Source organism: Nilaparvata lugens, chromosome 11, assembly GCF_014356525.2.
Source record: "Nilaparvata lugens isolate BPH chromosome 11, ASM1435652v1, whole genome shotgun sequence".
Classification (NCBI taxonomy): Eukaryota; Metazoa; Arthropoda; class Insecta; order Hemiptera; family Delphacidae; genus Nilaparvata; species Nilaparvata lugens.
The window spans coordinates 3091877-3104834 of NC_052514.1; the positions used below are offsets into that span (position 1 = coordinate 3091877).

Consider the following 12958-nt stretch of genomic DNA (forward strand, 5'->3'; position numbering starts at 1 on the left):
TCAAGTTTAAGCAGGAAAGTTTATGAGTGATGAGGTTGTGTGTGAATGCACTCGAAAAATTGAAGACATAAGTTGAAATGACTTCTGGAAAACTTTCTGAGGCATGACAACTCGGACTCACAGTGCTGGTGCAATCAAACGGCTTCTCCAACAAATCAAATTGGATTATTTCCAATCCAATAGTACACCATACAAACGTGACTTGGTCAGTCATAAAGCTGTTTATTTATTTTTTGAAAATTAAAATTACGGAGTTTTGTACTTGAACTTTTGTTTCCATTGTTTTAAGCTATAAATTTTCCAATTGTTTTCAAGGAAAACAAATTGCATTCAAACATAGTTATTCCAGAAGATGCCAAATATCTAGACAATAGCTACCTTTATTAATTGTATTCAAGAAAACAAAAATTATTGATTTGTATTTTCAAATCTCTGTCGTATGTAAGTGAGAATATAGAACTGCCGGATTTATTTATTTAATCAATGAGAATTACACAACTTACAGAAAAGTACCACAGGTTTATACGCCCAAAACGGTTCCAATTCCAATTTATACAACAGTCCAAATGTAGCTAGGTTATTTAGTTGAGAATAGTGAATTTAACTTGATTTGAAATAGAATTTTCAATTGAGTTTTTTTCGTAATATTTCAGGGCTGTGACGAGAATACAGATAGTTTCATTCCTAAGCCGGCTGAGTGGTCAGCTTTCCGTAGCAGTGACTATGGCTATGCTCGTCTCAAGGTCCATAACGCCTCACATCTTCATCTCGAACAAGTGTCTGACGATAAGGTATGCTTCATTTTTAATCTTTTCTCTTCCTTGAACAGTCATTGTTATTAGTTTTGGAAGTATGTTTTGTTATCTTGATACTCATATAATACTGGAGTGAGAGAGTGTTGCTGAGAGAAATGCTGGGAAAACAATAGTTGTATTCGCAATGTTTGTCGACTTCAGGCAGGCCTATGACAGCATCACAAGAGACAGGCTGTATACAATCATGTTAGACTTCAACATACCATCAAAGCTGGTGAGGCTAGTCAGAGCCACAATGGAGAATACGGTTTGCCAGGTCAGAGTGGCTGGAGAGCTGACAGAATATTTCGAAACAGAGCATGGCCTAAAGCAAGGAGATGGAATTGCACCAATGCTCTTTAACTTGGCACTAGAGCATGCAATAAGGAGGACTTCAGTGGATAGGTGTGGAACACTGATGATGAAGTCAGTCCAAATACTAGGCTATGCAGATGATATAGGCATACTTGGTATGATGATGGTGGTGAAAAATGTAGCAATGGAGTTGGAGGAGGGTGCATCAGATGTTGGGCTAGAGATAAACACTGAAAAAACAGAAGTATTGCTTCAGAGTAGACAGCATCGAAATAGACTCGGACAACGTATGGAATGTGGAGGGAAGCACTATGAAGTAGTTGACAATTTCACTTACCTAGGAAGTTGCATAACGGATACTAATGAGGAACTCAAAGAAGTTCAAAAACGTATCACTGCAGCCAACCGCACATTTTTCTCCCTTATATGCATATTCAAAGCTAGGAATGTACACCGTGAATGCAAGATCAAACTATATAAAAACATTATAAGGACAGTGGTGTGTTACGGAAGTGAGACATGGACAATGACAGCCAAAACAGCAGACCTGTTGAATGTATTTGAGAGAAAGATGCTGCGAAGAATATATGGACCGGTATGTGAGGCAGGTCAGTGGCGTATCCGTACTAATGCAGAGTTAGCAACACTCTATAGAGAACCCCCACTATCGGCCCACATAAGTTTGATGCGGCTCCGATGGGCAGGACATTTGCAACGGATGCCAGATATACGTGTGTCAAGGAAGGTATTCGTGGGACAGCCTGGAGGAAGGAGACCTGTTGGAAGACCAAGAGAGCGATGGGAGGATAGAGTGGCAAAGGACGCTAGGGAAATGCTACGTGTGAGGAGATGGAAAGGTGCAGCAATTAATAGAGATGGCTGGAGGCAAATTTTAATTGAGGCCAAAGCCCGATTTGGGCTGTAGCGCCATTGGAGAAAGAGAGAAAGAGAGTGTTGAAAATTATGCATGTATCTAGATGTATCAGCTTCTAGTATTTTCCTTCCTTTTTGAAAATATACACTTAGTCCGAACCTTGTCAGTCTGTTCATGAAATCACTTATAGTTAGATTCATTTTGTAAAGTCAGCATCTCATAATATTGGTTTGCTAATCCTTATCTGTCATAAGACATAGCAGATAGCTCTATCCTTCTACAACTCAGCACCTTTGCCAATATGCCAAATCGTTTGTGGGATATGAAGAAATGCAAGGAAATGTCTGAAAATTCAATCTCAATTGTGATATGTTTAAATAATGTAAAGCTATGTTTTCTTTGTGAATATAATAAATTTGGGATATAATTGATAATTATTTACAATTATCAAATATTAATATTATATTATGACTTGAATTACTTTAGAAGGTAATGTGTGTCATATTATTTACAATGTCTTTATAATGTGTATATCACTATACAGAATTGTCATGAACCAGAGTCTCTTAATTTTAAAATCAATAATTGCTTTTTGTTTTTGATAATGAAATTGATAAGATTTCACTTCTTGTAACTTGATCTTCCTCTGAATTTAATCACTTTGTTATTGGGCCAGATTTGATGATGCAGTTTTTTAATAATTCTTTTTCAACTTTCAGGATGGCCAAGTTATCGACCAGATATGGCTGATCAAAGACTCGCACGGTCCATACAGTTTGGTGTAATTCTCGAATGAGGCCATTTTGGATTTGAAAAAATAATCAAATTAGAATGAAATTCTGAATGAATTGTAAGAACAGTGTCGATATATTGATTGACTCTATCACTGAATGGTAAATACTTCTATTTCCTTCCCCTTTTCAAAACGACTTGTCAAAGCAATAAGTGGTTTATAAATAATGAATCAATAAATGTGATAAACCGGGGATAAATTAATTAACCGGTAATAAAAGTGATTAAATAAAACTGTATTTTGTATTAAATAAAATACAATTTCTGTAAATTTGTATTAAATAATTCTGTAACTGTTGTTCTATGTACTTCATTGTTTCAAAAATTCAAATGAAAATTATGAGACTAACTCAACTTGGTGTAAATATTTGTGAATAAATCCCAATATCGTAAAATTTCCTACCAATTGCATCATTTTAGAATTTTTCAACAACACATTTTAAAATTTGATCTTTTGAATACTAATAAAAATTAAGCCACCGTCTAGTCAATTTTGCCAATCAATCAAGTATAAATAATGATGAAATTCTGTGAAAAATATGTAAGAAGGTTCTGTAATGAATGTTGATTATATGTGTATAAAATGGTATATTTTATTTTATCAGTATCCATCATTTTTGTATTTTTATTATTCATCATTATTGTTTGTGGTGTTGGTAAGCACCCATGTAGTTAGTACAGTACCGTACTTACTCTTGTCTAATCATGAGTAATTTAATCAAAGTATTTGGTACTTCCAAATGAATTATCTTAAACTACTGTATTTTAAGTGTAACTTTTATCTATTTATGAGTATTGGAACCCAAGATAATACAAAATATTCTCATAGAAGCTGAGGATAATCAGCTATTGCTGATTAATAAGTTATAAATGAGTTCTTCTTTCATGGAAGAATGCTAGAATCACAAGAATTCATAAAATTTCATCCAATATTTTAAGGAAGAGACCGATTTCTTAAAGTACAACTATAGCCATTTCATGGAATTGTTATTATACAACTCAATATTAGGATTAATTGTATATGGGATGTATATTATTATTCTAATAAATTTGTTCTACAGTATTTTAATAGCTGGTTTTTACGTTATCATTTCCAACACAATCCAACCCAAATAAATAATGCTTCAAATCTCTTTGATTCTGTATTTTTCAGCTTCATTAAAACAGCCAACGATCTCTTGCATTAAATCAACTTTGGTAAATCATATTGTTGAGTTGAATGCTATAATTAATTTATTATAGTTATTGACTCGAATGATTGATTCCCAGTGGAGCAGTAAAAATAATATAGAGGGTGAGCTCGTATAAAGCGTTTTTCATACAGTAGTTTCAGTTTCCAGAAATATAGCACATGGAATAATTAATGAACTATCAATATTAACCTTTTATTCAGCTGAATTAGCCAGAATTCAACCTAGTATATTAAACTTGTTAACTAAGGAAAATTGAAACTTGGAACTTGACTCATCAACTGACTGATTAAAGATTGATCAGTATGATTAATTGATTGGGTTTAACTATTAATACTAACCAATTTGTAATAACTATATCATTACGTTATTTAGTAGTACCTATCCTTATAGTAGTACCTTCCCGTTTGACTTTACGACTAACTCTTGTAGACATCATATGAACTATAAGTTCCACTTGTAACTATAATATAGTTTGCGAGGTAATGTAATTACTGTAGAGAACTTGTTTCAACTGTATGATGGGAGTATTATAGTTTGGTTGGTGGTGGCTTATATGATTTATTATGATGTGTACTATTCTGCTAGCTAGTTATTATCATTATTCAGATCTTGTCTTCATGTCTTGTCTGATACTATGTGATCACAAACTCAAATGTTGAGAACTGCAGATCATGTCATGATAGTATTGCTTTTAAAACAAGGAATGTGATCTCATCATAATTTTTTTTGTCGCTGGTTTGATTATTGGATGAAATAATTCCACATTGAAAAAATACAGTTTTCTACGATTTTTCATGGCTTTCGAAAAGTTTTTATTATTCAGGGCTGCACCAATCCAGGTACAGTAAGTGATATGCTGATATAAGAGAACATATGAGTGAAGTCAAGGAGGGAATCTAGAATAAATTCTAGAATGTATTCTAGATTCCTCAATTTAAGCAGATTCAATATAGTTGATCGCATTTTAATACAATAATAAATGCATAGAAAATCCAACATCTTTCTATAGTAGAACCTTGTTTAACAGTCACTATCTGTTTATCCGTCATCGTAAAATTCTCGCTGATCGTTGACAATGTATTGTATTAGAGTTAGATCGTAATCAAGCTCGTTATGAAAAAGTAAATTTGTAGACCTGTTATTTTTATCAAAATACTTTCTTCAGTTTCATCATATTGAAAAATAACTGGTATCTGACAGACATTAATTTTTCATATAAGGATTGAACAAAGAAATATCCCGAAATGTGCAAACAAAGCATTTCTGCGTCTTTCACCTTCACAAAACGCAATCAAGCCAAAGTATAAGCTACACAACGCGAAAGAAAGGAACTGTCAAACTCAAACCAAGTTGATAATGGAACAAACGAAAGGAAAACTCTTATCGGAACACTTTCCCTTTTCTTTTCTCTGTATTTCCCCGCGTCGGTGAGCTTCTTCTGGCGATGATTATTTGCTCATTTATTGTTGGAAATATTTGCAACAATTCTATCGACATTTATTGATCTTGTGCTTCCATTCGGAAATCTATGGGCTGTTGTAAAAACATCTTTCTACTCAAACTGACTTCCACCAACTGTGGATTATTTGATTTTTTTTATTCCTTTAGGTTTTAGTTTTTGCATCACTACTGATTCTAGTGGGAATTTATTGAATCTATGGAAATTTTCGCTTTTTTCCAGCATCCCAGATTAGTGATCAATACATCTTAAAATTTATTCACATCTTTATTGATCTTGTTCGTGCTCTCATTGGGAAATCTCTGGGCAGTTTTCACGATTCTTTCATTCTCTCACATTTTTTAATTTCTGCTCAAAGTGTGTTATTTTCCTTTTTCAGGGGTGAAAAACACTCCCCCAGAACAAAGAAGCACCCTCCCCCCTGAATTTGGAGAAAATTTTTTGTTGAATTGAAAACCCACACATTTTTTGGGTCTCTCTTCAAGATATGGGTTTTCAGCACCCTCCCCCCACCAATATTTGCCTTTTGTGGGCACCCCTTCCTTTTTCATTCCATTAAATTAGTTTTTCATTTATCAACAATTTATACGATGAAAGACAAAACATGTTAATGATTGGGAAAGGACCAACAGGCTTAGCTCAAAACTAATTATTTTCTCAAATTATGATGGAAATATGCCCAAAATTTAGGTTATGTTCCTCTTTTTCAATCAATAAGAATTCTAAATAATATACAAATTAGAACTTAGATTGAAGAACACATATTGAAAAATATCGCTCTGTTATGATAACTGAAAGTTTGAAATATTACATCGCTGTAATAATTTATGATCGAGTAGTAACCTAGAATACTGATGATTCAGATCAGGCGTTAGCTCCTTTTCGGCTTAATCAAGCTTGAGTGGCGTTGGAATATGTGCAATAAAACTTGGACCATGTTGTTTGAACGAGGAGGGTTGTAAAAGCCTAGGTCTACCTACTAGTTCTAGCCGGTACGTCAGTTGAATCCAGAACCAACGGGTTGGGTTGATTGTTGAAAACTTCACTTTTATTCTCCTGAACCGTAAACGTGTATACTCATTAGGTAATTGAATTGCTATTATGGACCTCTCTTCACTTAAGCTTCTAGGAGTAAGATCGAATGACTTCATTCTAGATCTAGACCACTTAGTACTAGATAAGTTTGGAAGTATGGATATGGAAGATATATGAGGTGAAAGACTTATCTCTGGAGTTACTATTACAGACAGGCCTTATCGATCTGTGCTTTGTAACACAGTATTGCTAGACAAATATTGTTGTAAATTTTAGATAAGCTATCTTTGGTTGGACCAAAATTGATCTTTTTTGGTTGGAGTTACGTTTTTGGTGGTAGGAATGATTCGATTTGGTAGAATAAGTTTGAAATTATATAAATTGTATGAGTTTTCTCGACTCATTTATCTACTTATTCTAATTCAAAAATCAAAATCTTTATTCGCAAAAATACAAAATCACTAGAAATATTTCCAATTAATAATACAATAATAAATTGAAATATACAGTACATAATATAATAATCAAAGAAATGAATAAATAGAATTGGCACAGCTAGCAAAGCAGACTTGTGCGCTAGCTACTTGTGCGCTAGCTGTGAGTTCATTTTCGATATTTTTTAAAAACTTGCTTGCAAAATGATAAAATACAAACAATAAGATTAGGAGAAAGCAAATAATAAATATAAAAGCACAAACAAAAACAAAGTATCTCATCCGGCTACAAACCAAAACAGTAAAAATGAATTATTAATAAAACGCTAATCTGACAAACAATCATTGCTCAATACCATGTGATATCATCAATGTCATAACTGATTGACAACAGTAGGCTGCATCTATGAGAATAATTTTTCCACAACTTTACAATGTAAATTATTACATTAAATTATTAGAATTTGAGAAGTGTTGAATAAAAATCTTGCTTAGCCCATTTAGATATTTTTTCGAGAAGAATTTTAGTTAATTTACTATTGATGAAATATATAGAAATTTTGATAGAAAAAATGTTACAAAAAAAAAAACTATTGTCTACATGCTACCAGTCTCACTAAATCTATATTAAACATATTTGAAACTGATGGGCGCGTCGTGTAGGTTGTATTTCTGGTTTATAAATTACATTTTTATTCAGATACAAAACGATCTTCATTACATAAATCTGTCTGAGGGTGGGTACATCCAATTCTTCAAAAAGGGTCCGACTTGGGTATCGTCTTGGTCTACCCAACGCTGCCCTTATAAGATGTTTTTGCAATGTGAACACTTTATAAAAATGACAGTCAAATGCACCGCCTTATGCTTCAATTGCATACTGAAATAAAGAATGGGCATATGCAAAGTAAATTATTATTCTTATCATATTATGGTTATATTAAGGTCTTCAAGATGATTAATTTTGTAAAAATTGTAAATTAGAAATTTAAGTTTAGAGAACAGATAATTCAAATTACAATATATTATAATAATTATTTCTGTATAAATAAAAATTGATTCTGATATAGTAATTGTTACGAGAACTCTACGATTTCCGAGAGTTAGATATTCATATTTTTATAGCTTCCATATCCATAGCATGTGACATGCGTTTGAGTTATTTCAAGTTTTCAATAGGTCTACCTAATACTATTCTTCAATGTTACCGTATTTTTTATTGTTATTCTACTTGTAAGACAATTGGAATCATTAATATAATCCGGATCCCTTGAGCAGGACAGGGGGAAATGTTATCAAATCTGTCTCTTAGGACAATGAAATATTAATAAGCTCCTCCGTGTTTCCGTGTTCTGATATATTTGATGAGCTTCTTTGGAAATTCAAGTAGGATGGGTGATTCATTATTCATTTTCATTTTATCTGAGTGTTGTATTTTGTATGAAAAATCATGAGTGAGGTACCATTTGAATATTGCTTGATTCATACCTTAATCATCCGAGTGTGAGAAAATAATGATAAAACTCATTCAATTATTGATAAAACCTTTGTATTATGTACAAAACTTATACAAAAGTTTTATGTACAAAACTTATACAAAAGTTTTATGTACAAAACTTAAACTTATACTTATGTACAAAACTTTGTACATAAGTCCATGAGAAACTGTGCCTTCTTACTTTTTTAGCTACTTAAATCTTAAAATACAATCAATCAGACTAATAATATTATAGTCAGGGATGCCCACAGGGGGGGGGGATGTGGACTGCGTCCTTGAAATTGTAGGCGGGGGGTGTGGTTAAAACCATTCTTAGGGTGGGTCCCAAAAAATCAAAGTCAGCAGTTCTCAATAATAATGAATTGCAACCTTTTTTTGCGAGGATGCCTTATTTTTGGAGTGGTACTTGAATTTGAGATTCTTGGGGGGTGTGCGCCGTTGAACTGATGGGGAGGGGGTGGATACCCCTGTTATAGTAAGCCTATTAAAAACGTTATGTCACATATATCTTCCCTAACCTGCTTTCCTATTCACTTTCAATCTCATACATTTTCACACGCACAATCCCACATATGACTATCATAGTCCCTGTCCGGTTTAGTGGAAATATTCTTCCTATTAGGACTTCCCATACTCGTTCAGTCGGACTGAGTGGGGATAGTCCCATTGGACCTTATGGGAAGAATAATTCCACTGAACCGTACACGGACTATGACAATGGTATGTGAGAATCCAGCTTTAACCTTGTCAAATATTCACGGTCAATAATTGATTGCGAATTTTCCTGAAACATTTCACGACTTGCCTGTGGCACATGCGCTAACTTCACCACGCGCACGCGTCACCAGGAGCGTAGTTTCAGATTTTCTTCTCCAGTTGGGAAGCGTTTTCATTAGCGGTGCGTAGCCTGTTGCGTGTCCACGCGTTGTAACCTGTGCGCTGTCTCTCGATTTACGCGTTGTGCGAAACATCGACTCTGATCGGGGGAAATAAAATTCTACTTGTGTTCGTTATAGCTGCGGTTGTTGTATAGGTTAATATAGTGTCTTCCAGATATTTTCGTCCAGTCATTAGCTCTGGTGAGTGCATCAAAGAGAGTACCGTATGTGAGCCGCCACTGGCAATACTTTCCTTACCTATGATAATAGGGCAAGGAAAGTAAAAATAGCATTGCTGATTTTTATACTTCTCTGCACATTGTTTAAGAATTCATACAAGTTACCATTGCACCTGTTACAGGCCGAGTTTGAATCCATGATGAAGGGGGGTGGCTCGTATTGCTTGACTCTTGTTTATGATTTTGACAAAGATGAATTGGCAGATGTTCAGGTGAGTACTTCAGAACAAAGGTAACACATTTTGTAAGAATTTTTTGATCACAATCTGTATGAATAATATGGGGGTCGCAGAGTATCGCCAGCCCTTGAAACCATCACAGCCAAAAAAATCTGGTGTGGCGCACTCACACAACTTTCCTTGCCGTTATGAAAATTGGTCACCTGACGCTAGTGTTCTCGTGCATCTCAAGTCTACTATTCTAAGATCTGAGCCAGCTGGTGACAGGACAATAGCGCTGCAGATGCACGAATTTTTATATCTCCTCATAGTGAATGATTTAATAGAATCAACAGTTGCAAACAGTTTGCAATTCAATAATCACATTTTCTCGAATTTCAAGCTTATTTTCAATTTTAGGTGAAAATGTTACTGGACATTTATTATAGAGATTTTCATGCTCAATATTTCCCACTTCAAATTTCTTGTTTAAATTGTATCTGAAGTCTGATAATCGGAAATCTGAAATAAAAATTTGCATAGATGGGGCGGAGCTTCTGAAGTTATTACAGATATAAGACCTGTGGCAGTTGACAGAGCTTATCAATGACTATTCTAGGTATAAATTTGATCAAAATCGTTGGAGCCGTTTTCGAAAAAATCGCAAAAACCCTGATTTTGACAAAAATTTCGTCATTTCAGCCGCCATCTTGAATTTCAGTCAATCAAAATTATTGTTCGTGTTGGATCCTTATAGTGTAAGGACCTCACGTTCCAAATTTCAAGTCAACTGTACACAGACGCACATACACTCATACACACAAACACACACACACACACACACACACACACACACACCACACACACACACACACACACACACACACACACACACACACACACCACACACACACACACACACACCACACACAATACCCAAAATCACTTTTTCGGACTCAGGGGACCTTGAAACGTATTTTAGAAATTGGGGTACCTCAATTTTTTCGGAAAGCAATACTTTCCTTACCTATGGTAATGGGACAAGGAAAGTGAAAATTGGGACGAATTGGGTTATTTAGTCAAACTAGGACGACGACAAACTAGGTCGTTTCAAGCTTGGTTTACTCGCGGTAATCCACGCCAAAGACCTTAAGACCTTAAAGATATCTCTTTAAGGTCTTTGATCCACGCGATAAATTCTATTGACCAAACGTAGGCAACGTTTTCCAACTCGTTGAAAGTGGTATCTTTTTACAGAGCTGTAGGTGATTATTTTGTCAATGAGTTCAGACTCATATTTTTGGTTAAATACTATGAAGGACAATATTATTAGTAGTTCTGTGAACAAGTACCTGATTGAAACTATAGGGTACGCGCCACCTTAGTCCTCCGACACACCCAGAACCTGACAGGAGTGAACAGCGACTATCTCATCCATCGACACCGTACGCCAGCGACAGGGAAAGACTGTTTTGAAAGAGTCTCGAATTGGCGTGTGCGTTAGGCGCCAAAACCGGACACTTTTACATCCGTACAGAAACGACAAAGTCAGACACATAGAATCTCTGACACTTCCAAAACAGGACGGTTGGGTTACACTTCTTGGACGGACTGTACTACGCAGAGCTGTCTTGTTTGATGAATCCCCATGTGTAGGCTATTCTTAACAAGACCATTGACAATTATTTCTGAAACCTATCACTCTTTTCTATCTATATCGGGCAATGACTTATACCTTGTAACTGTATTATTCCTATTTTGTGCAGTTGTCTCTCTTTTCTGCATTTATTTGGAGCATAAATAATAGAGCTATTAGTAAATTTCTTGACACAAAACAAAAATAAATTAACTTTATAGTTCAATTATTGTCAAAATTATTGAGTACACCGAAACCTCTCGATAACTTTATAATTCGTAGTTTTGCCATCAAAAACACTGTAATTAGTATTCCCATAAAGATAAATACACTAATATGCAATTGTAACTGATAACTCCAGCAATGAGTTCATTGAAAGCTTTATGAATTCACATATAATAATATAACTAGAGACACCCTGGGTTAAAGAACTCGCTCATTAACAGTTGTTTTGATCTCTGAAATCTTTTACAAGTATGTCAAATTAATATTTAACAATATTTTCCAATATCCATTCATAGAGGCTATATTATGAATTGATTATGGGTAATGATGGGATCAGTATCCACGATACAATTTTTCGAATTTGGTTCTATCAGCCTCGATATTGCAGAGCTTGATATATATTCGTCACCCTCCAAAATTTGTATTAAACGCTTGGTCCCGTAAGCTACAAATTATAGAGGTTCTACTGTGTTGAATGTAGTCTACTGGAGGGTGAATATACTCGAACATTGAGTATTTTGAAGATAATAAAATTTGTTAGTATGGTTTTCATTTTGAATTTCCTCTTATTTGAAAACCAGCAATAGATAGACCTTTGAGACAATGGGTCTATCTTTTCATATTGCCTAAAAACTACCTGATTGTTATAAGCTAATTTTAGTATGTGCTTCCTCAACATAGAAATACCCTTCTTTTGGAATATAGGGATGTAGAGGCATATTTATATAAGATAGAATTCCTGGAAGATTGAATATGTGAGCTTGTTGTTAATGGAAATGAGTAGAATACAAAAACTTTGAAAAGTATAGTAAAGTTGAATGGAATCAACTTCAATTATTGTATGGCAAGATTACGATACTTATGAGCTCTACTACTTAGAAATCCTATTCTATTAAGCCAGCAATTTCTATATATTTTTATGTTTATCTGGTTATTTTTATATCTGGTTATTTAAATCCAACGGATCTCAAATACGGCTCTAACGATTTTCACGAAATTTTTAACATGGTTGGTTCATGATATAAAAATTCGATTGCACCAGATCTCATCCCTGGCAAAACTCGCTGAAGGACATTAAAATGATAATTCATCCTTGGAAAAATAGCTGAGACTTTCGTCGTCTGTGGATAATAAAGTGAGTGCATCTGTGGAAAATCAAAATATCTCATCCCCGAAATTCATAAACTGACGTATAGCCAGTTGTAAAATATAAACACGACCTCAAAATCAAAATTCAGAGAAGAAACAGTTTTGGGCTGTGCCTATTAGTCCTTCCCCAATCATTTTGTTCTGTTTATCAATAAATAAATAACCAGTGAAACTCGGTGTCCCGATATTAGATTGTGAAACAAGATAATTGTACTGGGATGTAACTGGTAGTTCTGTGAACAGTAGACCTCACGCAGTTTTATCATCCACAAGTATCTG

At 34.4% G+C, this 12958-nt stretch overlaps 1 long non-coding RNA gene across 1 annotated transcript; it reads left to right on the forward strand.

Annotated features, from left to right (window-relative positions):
- The first annotated feature begins 655 nt into the window (after positions 1-655).
- LOC120353525 lies at positions 656-3846 on the forward strand. The gene is made up of 2 exons (XR_005572434.1): positions 656-791; positions 2703-3846. It is a non-coding gene; the product is annotated as an uncharacterized LOC120353525 (long non-coding RNA).
- Positions 3847-12958: the final 9112 nt, after the last annotated feature.